We start from the raw sequence: 10,846 nt of genomic DNA, 5'->3' as shown, positions 1-10,846 counted from the left end.
CACAAAGGCAGATGTGGGTTAGGGCTGCATCGGCTTTTGTTTTGTATATAGCGACACTCATCGGTGTTCAAATCACTTGAAAAGCTAACAAAGATGCGTGCTTTTGTTGCAGGTGGTGTCATTTTTGGACATATTTGAAGAGAACAAGAACTAAAGCACCTTTGAGTAATCTACATGTATTATAAGGTTTGGAAGGACAATGAGATGTGTTTAATCATATATACGTAATATCGAGTCGTATAAAAAGTAGTAAATGTCTATATACAGGACATGTAACCATGAAGATGATGGTCCATTTTGGTAGGATGTAATTTGAGTGGTTCAACATACATCACAATCTTGAATTGGACAAGGTGGTTAGGGTGGTTAGGGTGATGGTAGTTTGCTTTGGACCAGTGGTCGGCCCCGCCATAAATCGCGGGTGGAAACCACATCCACATGTATTATAATGTTTGGAAGGACAAGGAGATGTGTTTAATCATATATACGTAATATCGAGTCGTATAAAAAGTATTAAATGTCTATATATAGGACATGTAACCATGAAGATGATGGTCCATTTTGGTAGGATGTAATTGAATGGTTCAACATACATCACAATCTTGAATTGGACAAGGTGGTTGGGGTGGTGATAGTTTGCTTTGGACCATTGGTCGGCCCCCCACAAAGCGCGGGTGGAAACCGCTAGGGATTTTTTTTGAGTTGACAATTTAGGTAAGTTCATACCACATGCTGAATTTTTTTGAAGTGTTTATAATTTCGGGCAAGATGATGGTCGAAGATTTAGGAATTGAAGCTTAGGGAATTTTTTTGAGTTAGACAATTTAGGTAAGTTCAGACCTGCTGTTCAAAAAAAAAAAAAAAAGGTAAGTTCAGACCTGACGCTGATTGTTTTTTTTTTTTTTTTTTTGAAGTGTTTATAATTTCAGGCAAGATGATGGTCGAAGATTTAGGAATTGAAGCTAAGGAGTTTGCAGTTCTCGAGGTTGCGAAGCTCTTGGCCCTTCCTGAGCTTTCGCTATCCATTTCTTCAATCAAGGTGGATTACATTGCAAGTCAACAAGTCATCTTGGATCCTCTCTTGTCTAAACTTTTAATCTTAACACTTGTTTAACTTAACTAAGAGCAAAAGTCATTATCAAACTTTCCATTTTACTTTGAACTTTTAAAAGGAATATGAAACTTAAGTGTTGTCTTGTGTAGTTTTATAATTCCTTCATTAAAATAGCTCAATTAATATTTTCACTGGTAACATAGGGAAATAGTTTTCATTTAACCTTTTCCTCCCATTATTTCATGCGAATGATGCATAACTTAGCACCATGGTTGCTTAATCTTGTTTATGCCGGAAAGCTTCAAACTTTAGTCATATTGCCATTTCTGAATGTTATATACTTATAGTCTAAATAAAATGATGGAGATGAAATGCTTCCTATTAATTTGATTAAGTTATGCATGTTGTTTACAGGTCGAACAAGCACATGCTAGCCTAAAACACTTGCTTCATCCGAGATGACAGTAACTCATCTCCATGAGAACTTTGTTGGTATTGAGAGGTACATTTGATCACACATGAAATCACTTATAATCTTTTATATGTCTTTGGATTCATATAGAACATATGCAATCTATGTTTAAGCTTTCACTTAATCAAGTTATGTCAAGAATGCCAATTAGGGGTGTTCATCGAATCGAATATCGAATTTTCGAATTATTCGAATATTTTTTATTTTTCTGTGAATTCGAATTCGATTCGTATTCGATTAAAATCTACCCAATTCGATTCGAATTCGTATTCCAATAAAAAACCCAGTTCGTATTCGATTCGTATTCGATTAAAAATTCGAATTCGAATCGAATTCGAATAAATTCGATTTGATTAAGTTTCTTTTAAAACATATAAAAGCTATTAAAACGAAACATAAATTTTAAAGCAGCCATAAAACACGATATCACATTAAAAATTTCCAAATAAAGTATCATAAGTCTAACATTCAAAACGAGAATTCAGGAATAACCACTACAAGTTAATATTTTTAGGGTTAGAAATCTATTGATAGATTTGCTACTTAGGTTTTAGTTATGAGCAATGTAGTGGGTTTGGTAATGGGTAATTTTAATACTTGGAATAAATTTTGAAAATAATTTATAGTGTAGCCCAATAAAAGTTATATATGTATTATATATAAAAATAATAAATAAAATGTATAATTTTTATTCGAAATTCGAATCAAATCGAATTTGAAATTATAAATTCGTATTCGATTCGTATTCGATTTACTTGACTCGAATTGAATCGAATTCGAATTCTTATAATCGAAACGAATTCTTGATAATTGAATCGAATTAAATCGAATTTCGAATTTTTCGAATTCGAAACGAATTCTGAACACCCTTAATGCCAATCGTTAATTGAGAATCACGATCAGATTCACCTTTTAAACAATGCACGAAATAACTCAAACACCACATTGAAGGTACACATCTAAAATGGCTAATCATGGTGCCATTTCTTTCCTCTTCCTTCATCCAATTTTATTTTTTTATTTCTCTAACAGTAGAAATAAAATTAATGTCACTATTAGGATATAGAGGGCATGATGTCAATTTCAGTGGAAGATGCTTCAACGCATGATTCTTTAAGTGTTGATAAGGAGCTCATCAACACGTATGAGATAGGGATGCAATGTTACACAGTGATAGAAGTTAATCTTATATTCAAAACATAATATCTTGATTGTTCATCGGATTTTTTTTTCATAGAGGTTAACAGCTCTTGATGGAAAAAGGAGGTTTACATTAGGGACTGCATGATCTCATAAAGAGGAGGTTGGCAAACTAAGGTCGGGATCAAATTCATTGATTTTAAATTATTTTAGTTTTGATGTTTTGCAACAGAGAATACTGCATTCAGGGTTCATTTATATATGCTATGATGATGAATGGGTGGAGATACTGTATATACTATGCTTTTTGATGATTATACCAATGCATTTTGCTGGTCTTTGCGTTTCATTATGGAGACATTTCAACAGGCAGTCAGGCAACTGTATATTAGGTTGCATTTGATTTGATTTGCCATTGTTTTTGGCTCATAGAAAGCTATAAGCTCCATATAGACATTTAATCAAAGATCATAATTTAAAACTCATTTTAATTTACATGTGAACTGTGAAGTAACTAAAGAACAAAAGACCAGATTTAGAGACACATATCAAAAGCAACTTTATAGTGTATGATCAGTCAAATCAACTCACTAGCTATTAGCCTTGGTGATTGTTGTTTTTTTATGTCAATTCTTTTATTTATATTCAATTGCTCTTCGTAAATTGATATATTAGTTGTATTACCTGAAGTTGTATTACCTGAGACCCATTGCGCAACGAGCGCCAAAAAACATAAGTACCCGTGACAACGTGCAGGTATTCCCACTAGTAAAGCAAAATCAATCATATATTCAGTTTTTAGATTTATATAATCAGTCGGTTACAGTTATAAATGGCTTGATTATTTAAGTTATCGGAGAATATGTTTGTTTGAAACAGGTTTCGGTGTTTAGCTATTTAATCACATTTCAATATTATTAGTAATCAAGTTTTGAGTTAGATTATAATAAAACAACAAACTCATTAATTTAAGCGTAAAACATTGTAAGTTTTTATAGTTTATGCTAGATAGTAAGGCGCAAGTAATATATTACATGTAAAATAATTTTATAGAAGCTTTCTGAACATTTAATGTTCTAATTATATAAAATAAAGTATAAATGTTGGTTTGATGACGGATCAATATTATGCAACTCTCAGAGCAAATGTTTTAAATTTAGTCACTCTAAAAAAGAGCAATTGTTAAACCTAGATATGTTAGAAAAGAGTTTAGGCAACGAATGGGCATTCGAACTTTCTCTTTAACGTCCGTACACATGTTGCCCACTTATGCTGATTTCATCTTACTTGAAGATGAGTAGAGGTATACCAAACTATCATGCGATAGGTAGAGTCATGATTTGATAGAGTTGCACCTCTCTGGCGACATAACGATTTGTGGAGATGTAGATTTAATGTCAATTGCTTTTAGGGGAAATGTACAATTTTGTTTTTAGGTTTGTTGTAGGGGATTAGATTTTCGTATACAAGTTATTGTACATGTTATTTTGCATCTCTATTTAAAAAATATATGTTATATTTCTTTTTTCTTTTTCACCTTTTCTTTAGTTATTGGTAGCTTCCTATTCTCTATATTTTTGTCCTGTTTAATTATTTGCCTTAGAGATGATGGTTTCTTTGAAAGCATCAACTCTATCATATTAACAGAGGTAAGGATTGCTTATGTCTCACCCTACCAATAGTTTCATTGTTGGTAGGATTTACTAGGTACGATTGTTGTTGTTAGACACATGTAACCATAACATAACCGAAAAACTTGATTATAGATATTAAAAATCATAACCAAATTAGCGATTTCTCATTTACTTCGATATTTTAGTTACTTGAATATAACTTGATCATTTGGTTATTCTGTTTACACTTAAAAATTGTTTTTCCATACTCATTTAATTAGATTAATTTTGAATACTCGTCTTTACTACACTAATTTTTTTTTTGTACATATATTAAAAATATAATAAGAAGATAACTATATTTTTAAACAAATATGTTTATAAACATTAAAAACTCTATGTTCTTAAAAATTTATAAATGCTATGGGGTTTTTTATATTTAAGTGGTGTTACTTGTGTTTTACAACTTATAAGACCGAACGCTATATGGTCTCTCTAGCCAGGTGGCAATGCTAAGGGTGAGGTACACTGACGTAGGGGGGCAGGATCGGGGCGTGAAGCGCTGAGGCAGGGAGGCAGCAACGGTGTGAGGAGGGTGTTGTTTGTGTGGGGTCAACCCCAATGGTCAAACGACCATTTTTTTAAAAAAAAACACCCATTTTCAACCCTCTTTTCTCTCCATCTCTTTCTAAATTTTATAAAACTCCATATATTTTTATAAACATCATGTTTCATTGGAGCAACATGGACCGGAACAACCCATATCAAAGTTCACCAAATACTCCCAACATACCAAAATACCCCAACACACCAAACTCTCAATCCAACAATTACCTCTTCACCGGTTGTTTTCGGCCGACCAGCGATCCATTGTTCGATTCACAACAGGCCCAAGCGGCAAACTTTTATCAACAATGCCAACTAAACACCCAAAATTCACAAACCGCCATACCTGAAACTCAACTCCACTTTGTACATCCAACTCAACCGGGTCCCTTGCAACAAAAACAAAAAAGAAAGCATAAAAAGAAGGTGGACGGCGTCCCACCTGTTGAAAAACATCCAAGAGGTGGACGTCTTCGAAGAAGAACACTTGGGCTTTGGCTTGTGTGGACATCTCAAAAGACCTGGCTACTGATATTATTTATTATTCATATTTATATTATGTTTTTTATATATTACATTTTTTAAATGTTAAGTTTTTAATATATTACATTTTATTATATGTTATGTTATATATTACATTTTTCATTTATTATGTTTTTTATATGTTACATTTTTTATATAATGTATTTTTACTATATTATCATTTTTATATATTATGTTCTTAATAGATTATTACGTGGGATCATCAACGAGGAGCCGATTTTTGGAAGTGTGTTCGTGAAACTTTCCACAACGTCATGGACGTGATCCTTACCGCAATCAGGATCAAATTTCCGGTAAATGGAGAGAAATGCGGAGAAAATGTACAGACTTTAACACCATCTTCAACAACCTCACTAACCAGTGCAGTGGTCGAGCGAGCGGTGCAACGGATGTTGATTTGCTTATCGAGGCACACGAACCTACAAACAAGATAAAGGCCACTCGTTTACAATGTATCATTCGTGGCAATTTTAAGTAAAAGCACGAAGTGGCATCTTGTTCCGCCTATTGACGTGCGGGAACAGAGTCCACAGATGTAGGTTTGGGTGCGCGGTAACATTTTAATTTAAATGATTAGAGGATGAGTTTGATATTCTGGTTGATGTAACTCGACCCTTAGGAAGAGATCGTTCAAAAGCAAAAAAAAAAAAAAAAAAAAAAAAAAACCCAAACAGATGTGGGGGTTCGTCTTCGAGTCAAGTGGATCTCGTAGCCAAAATGGATAAACTTGACTAGCGTATCGTTAATTGTTATCTCCCAAACAACAAAAGTTCGATGCTATTGATCTTATGGTGCTTGCAATAAAAGTCAACGATATGAACAAAAAAAATACTTAACCACAAAAAAAAAAAAAAAAAAACTTGATTCGTCAACGATTTCTCTCACAAATGCCTTAGTTTTATGTATTTTATTTTAGGACTTTTAATTTTAATGTATTTTTATCCTGTGACTTTTAGTTTTAATGTAATTTTATTGGATGACTTTTATTTTTAATGTATTTTTAATTTAAGATTTTTAATATTAATGCATTTTATTTTAGTTATTTTAACATTAGTGCGATTTTATTTAATTTAATGTAAATTAGTTTATATAAAAAATAATATTTAAATGTATAGTAATGATTAAAAAATGATTGGGGTGCGGTAATGTGGAGTGAAAGGGAGTGAAACCATAGTAGAGGTTAATGAAAAAAGTGAAGGAAAGTGGGGTGGTGATGTGTTGGTAAGGTGGTAGATACTTTATAATGTGGCAGTGATGAGGAGTGAAAACAGATGAATTCATAGTGAACAACCTAAGATTATACCTCATCACCAATGGGGGGTGATCCATTGGCAAAAACAAAACCTTTAAACATCTAGGTTTGAAGGGGGAGGTCTTGGGTTCAAGTACCACAAACAGCAGAGATTAAAAGAAATTCGTCGTTAAAAAAATCTTAACCTACAGAATTTGTAAAAACTGATGTATTCAATAACCAAACACCCCATAGTTATTATCGTGAATCATGCAACTAGCTATATTGTTTCTCTTGGTATGTGATAAACTCGCGATAAATGTCACAACCCCCGACCCATCCTGGACGGAATCGGGTGCCGTGAGCAGTCCAGTGGTACCGGTGATTATTTTTTTGAAAACGTTGCAGCGAAAATTTCACAGGACCGTGAGTTAGGAAAAATATCAGAGTTTAAAAACACCGGATTTTATTTATTAAATAGATGGGATAAAACCCATGTTTTACAATGGTAGATTTAATATAGATAAATTTGATTTTATAATACAATATTTCTTAATTTGATTTAATTAATAAAATAAGCCACTTCTTGAAGTCCTTCAGTGTTGGATCCAATCCTTACTCCAATCTACTGTAATTACTTGAAACGCGTTTTAAAAAGGTTTTGTCAGCGGGAAATACTGAGTGAATCATTCTTGTTTATGTAAAATCATAGTTAGTTATAATTTACAGTATTAAGAGCGATTACAATGTTTCTGATATCAACCAACTACCCACAGTATTTGTCACTCGACTCGTTTCGGTGACTGTGGTCATATCACTGTTGGGTCCGTTCACCCACAAGTGACGTCAATCACTAATAGGTCCATTCACCTAAAAGTGACGTTTCATGAATTAGGTACGCTCACCTAAACTGATAACACTAGTAATGTGCACAATACCCCACATACCGGCTGTAATTTGGTGATTACAAAGATTTAATCCCTGTAATTATAACTTTGGAAAATAATTTGGAGTATTGTAAAACAGTTGATAAAAAGAGAATGACTCACAGTATAAGCATGCAGTATTGATTTAACAAGCTTCTTGATTCTACATCTTCTGATAATTAAGCGTATACTTTATTGTTCTGGATCTTCTGATGTTTTAATAGCTTGTTTAATTGTAAGTGTGTGGTTGGGAGTATTCTGGTAGTTAAACATATAGTTTAACAGAATGGAATACGTATTCGTGTAAAACCCAAATCAAACCTTAACGGTAGTCACGAGATTCGAACCTTAACGAATTTCACAAAGTGTAGCACTTTGTATTCCGTTTACCGAAATCACAAAGTATAGTACTTTGGCATCCGTTTAACGAACTCTCAAAGTATAGTACTTTGGCATCCGTTAGTTGGTTCCTGGATCGATCGGACAGAACATCGCATCGGTGATTATTGGTTAGAACACCACCGTATAGAGAGAATAATAGAAGAAATGAACAAAGGAAAATGAATCCTAAGCTTCCTATTTATAGGTAGATTTACTCCTTAGCTAGGAAGTTTCCTTAACCATTAAGTTTCCTTAACTATTAGGTTTCCTTAACTATTAAGTTTCCTTAACTATTAAGTTTTCTTAACTATTAAGTTTCCTTAACTATTAAGTTTCCTTAACTATTAAGTTTCCTTAACTATTAAGTTTGCTTATCTATTTAACTAAATAACTTACTTAGCTTAATTAATCTTGATTAGCTTAATTTGCTTAGCTTAATTAATCTTGCTTAGCTTAATTAATCTTAATTAATCTTGATTAATTAATCATACTTAACTTAATTAATAGATTAATTAATCTACTCGGCTAACTTAGCTGCTAAGTTTATTTAATTATTAAGTTTACTTAGCTATTAAGTACTCTAGCAGCTCCTTGCTTACGAGTTCTAATTTCTAGATACAATGGAACTCGTATTAGTGTATTAACTCAATTCAACTTTAACGATAATCACGAGATAAAACCCTCACAACGAATGACAAAGTGTAATCACTTAAACATCCATCGGATTCACAACGAATGACAGAGTATTCCCCGAGTTCGGGTGATACTTAAACATCCTGTCGGAATCACGACTAATGACAAAGGATAGCACTTAAACATCCTGTCGAATAGTTTCAATCGATCGGATAGAGTATCGTACAAGTGATTAGAGTTATTACCCTAATAACGGGCAGAGTTTAGGGATTCAGAGGGTAAAATCCCGAGCTATTATTTACAAAAATAAAAGCTGACGGAAAGAAAAGAATTAAACAGCGATCGAGTTAATACCCGGCATCGTAGTAGCACCCCGCTATACTAATTATGATTTGGAGACTATTTCGGCTATAACTCGACGTATACAACGAGAATTTACGTCGTTCTAACTTCTGATTTCAAGTCCCAAGGCCTGCTATTTATACACCAAAATTGACATGCTTATGGACCGTAAGACTATTCCCTTACGGTCCGTAAGGGACACCTAAGGGTCATAGGGTTGCCACGCGTGGGACTAGGCTTGCTGAGTCGACGTCTCCTTAATTTTAAATTTTGACAACGAGTTATAAGGATAATCATCGAGTAGGGAATACCCCCCTAAGTTTTAGGGGCCCTGATCCTGATTCTGATTATTCTGAAAATTTTAGGGATTGTGCAGGATTACTTGGGTGTCTCAATTAGGGTTTCCTTTTTATACAATTAACATAATAAGTATTAATTTTGGTGAGAGTCGTCACATCTTCCCCACCTTAATAAAATCTCGTCCTCGAGATTTGGACTATGATACTTTCTTGGGGTTATGTTACTCCTTTTAAACAATGTTTCGTGGGATGGAATTAAAAGATAATTGAGGGGTATGAATTTTGAAAATAAAAATGATTTATAGAAACAATTGGATTCAATATCCGAAACGAACTTATTTTGATCAATTGAGGGAGATTCCGAATTAATAATCTCTATTTGAAGTATGAAAAAATGATTTGTTAATGATTATCTGAAATCAATATCGTTTCCTTAAATGGTACTGGTCAATAGAATTTAGTGTATCGTAATCTGAGTACATAATTGTACCAAGAATATGACAAATCAAATGAATGACGTAGGAATAGGGTTTATTATTAGCACAGGCTACACATGTATATGGATACTGCAAGGTATTGAAAGAACTTAAAATTTACCGTTTTTTTGAAATTAACTGAGAGTTTCAAGGAAGCGAATCTAGATATTTCAAAAGATGAAATGTTCAAACGAATGAGATGAAATGATATAGTTTTCAAGGTGATTTGGTTCAAGCTAAAAGATATATGATCACTGAATGTGAAGGACTTTTAGAATCAATAAAGTTCTTTATCAAAAGAAAGCTTTCTTTGGTTGGCAACTGAGGAAGACTTAGAATCTACAGATTCAAAAATATAATAAAAGTATAAAATTGATTTGTCAAATATTGAATTATGATATGAGAAAATCAATATGCTGAGATGGGTGATTTGTAAGAATACATAAAAAGACAATAAAGTTAGTGTATTTTTGTCTTAATACATAATTGTATTCAGATGATTTTAATCAAAATGTTTGATTAAAGATAAGGGATATTTTGATTTATTAAATACCTTTTTCTTTTATGTTATCATAAAGTAGATTAATAAATAAATATAGATAGGTTTAAAATATCAAAACCCGTGGTAATTTTGACAAAATAATGATATATGTTTTATAAATAGGTTTACCCAATATTCTAGAACTTACGATTATCATTTTTAAAATCAAGTATGTTTAACTGTAAGATTTTATAATAGGGTGTTTTAAATCATAAAAGTAAAATAATAAATGTTTATTATTTTAATATCAAGCATACTTAAATATTAGCTTGCGTAAATAACATTTGATATTTTAATATATATATATATATATATATATATATTATAAAAGAATATTTCTATAAGTATTTAATGGTTGTGAAATATTTATCAAGATGAACTTTTATTTATAATATGTCTTGTTCATGAATGTTAGACAATTATTTAGATAATTTTATTCGTCCCTTTAAAAATATGTCTTCTCTTTACTGTACAAAGTATATATATTATTAATATAAGAATATTTTTATATATAATTGAAATTTACTAAATAAGTATGATGACTTTCATATACATTAAATAGTTATTATCATGGTTGGATATTGGTTAG

At 32.1% G+C, this 10,846-nt stretch overlaps 1 long non-coding RNA gene across 3 annotated transcripts; it reads left to right on the top strand.

Annotated features, from left to right (window-relative positions):
• Positions 1-495: 495 nt before the first annotated feature.
• Positions 496-2,983, top strand: LOC110940086. Of its 3 annotated transcripts, none has more exons than XR_002592812.2 (4): positions 496-714; positions 915-1,039; positions 1,469-1,556; positions 2,586-2,983. It is a non-coding gene; the product is annotated as an uncharacterized LOC110940086 (long non-coding RNA). The 3 variants fall into 3 exon arrangements; XR_002592803.2 differs by having other exon boundaries at positions 496-828; positions 2,764-2,983; XR_002592796.2 differs by having other exon boundaries at positions 496-828.
• Positions 2,984-10,846: the final 7,863 nt, after the last annotated feature.

The sequence above is a fragment of the Helianthus annuus genome, chromosome 1, assembly GCF_002127325.2.
Source record: "Helianthus annuus cultivar XRQ/B chromosome 1, HanXRQr2.0-SUNRISE, whole genome shotgun sequence".
Lineage (NCBI taxonomy): Eukaryota > Viridiplantae > Streptophyta > Magnoliopsida > Asterales > Asteraceae > Helianthus > Helianthus annuus.
The sequence above is the reverse complement of the archived record's forward strand: the minus strand, read 5'-3'. Positions and strand labels throughout refer to the sequence as shown.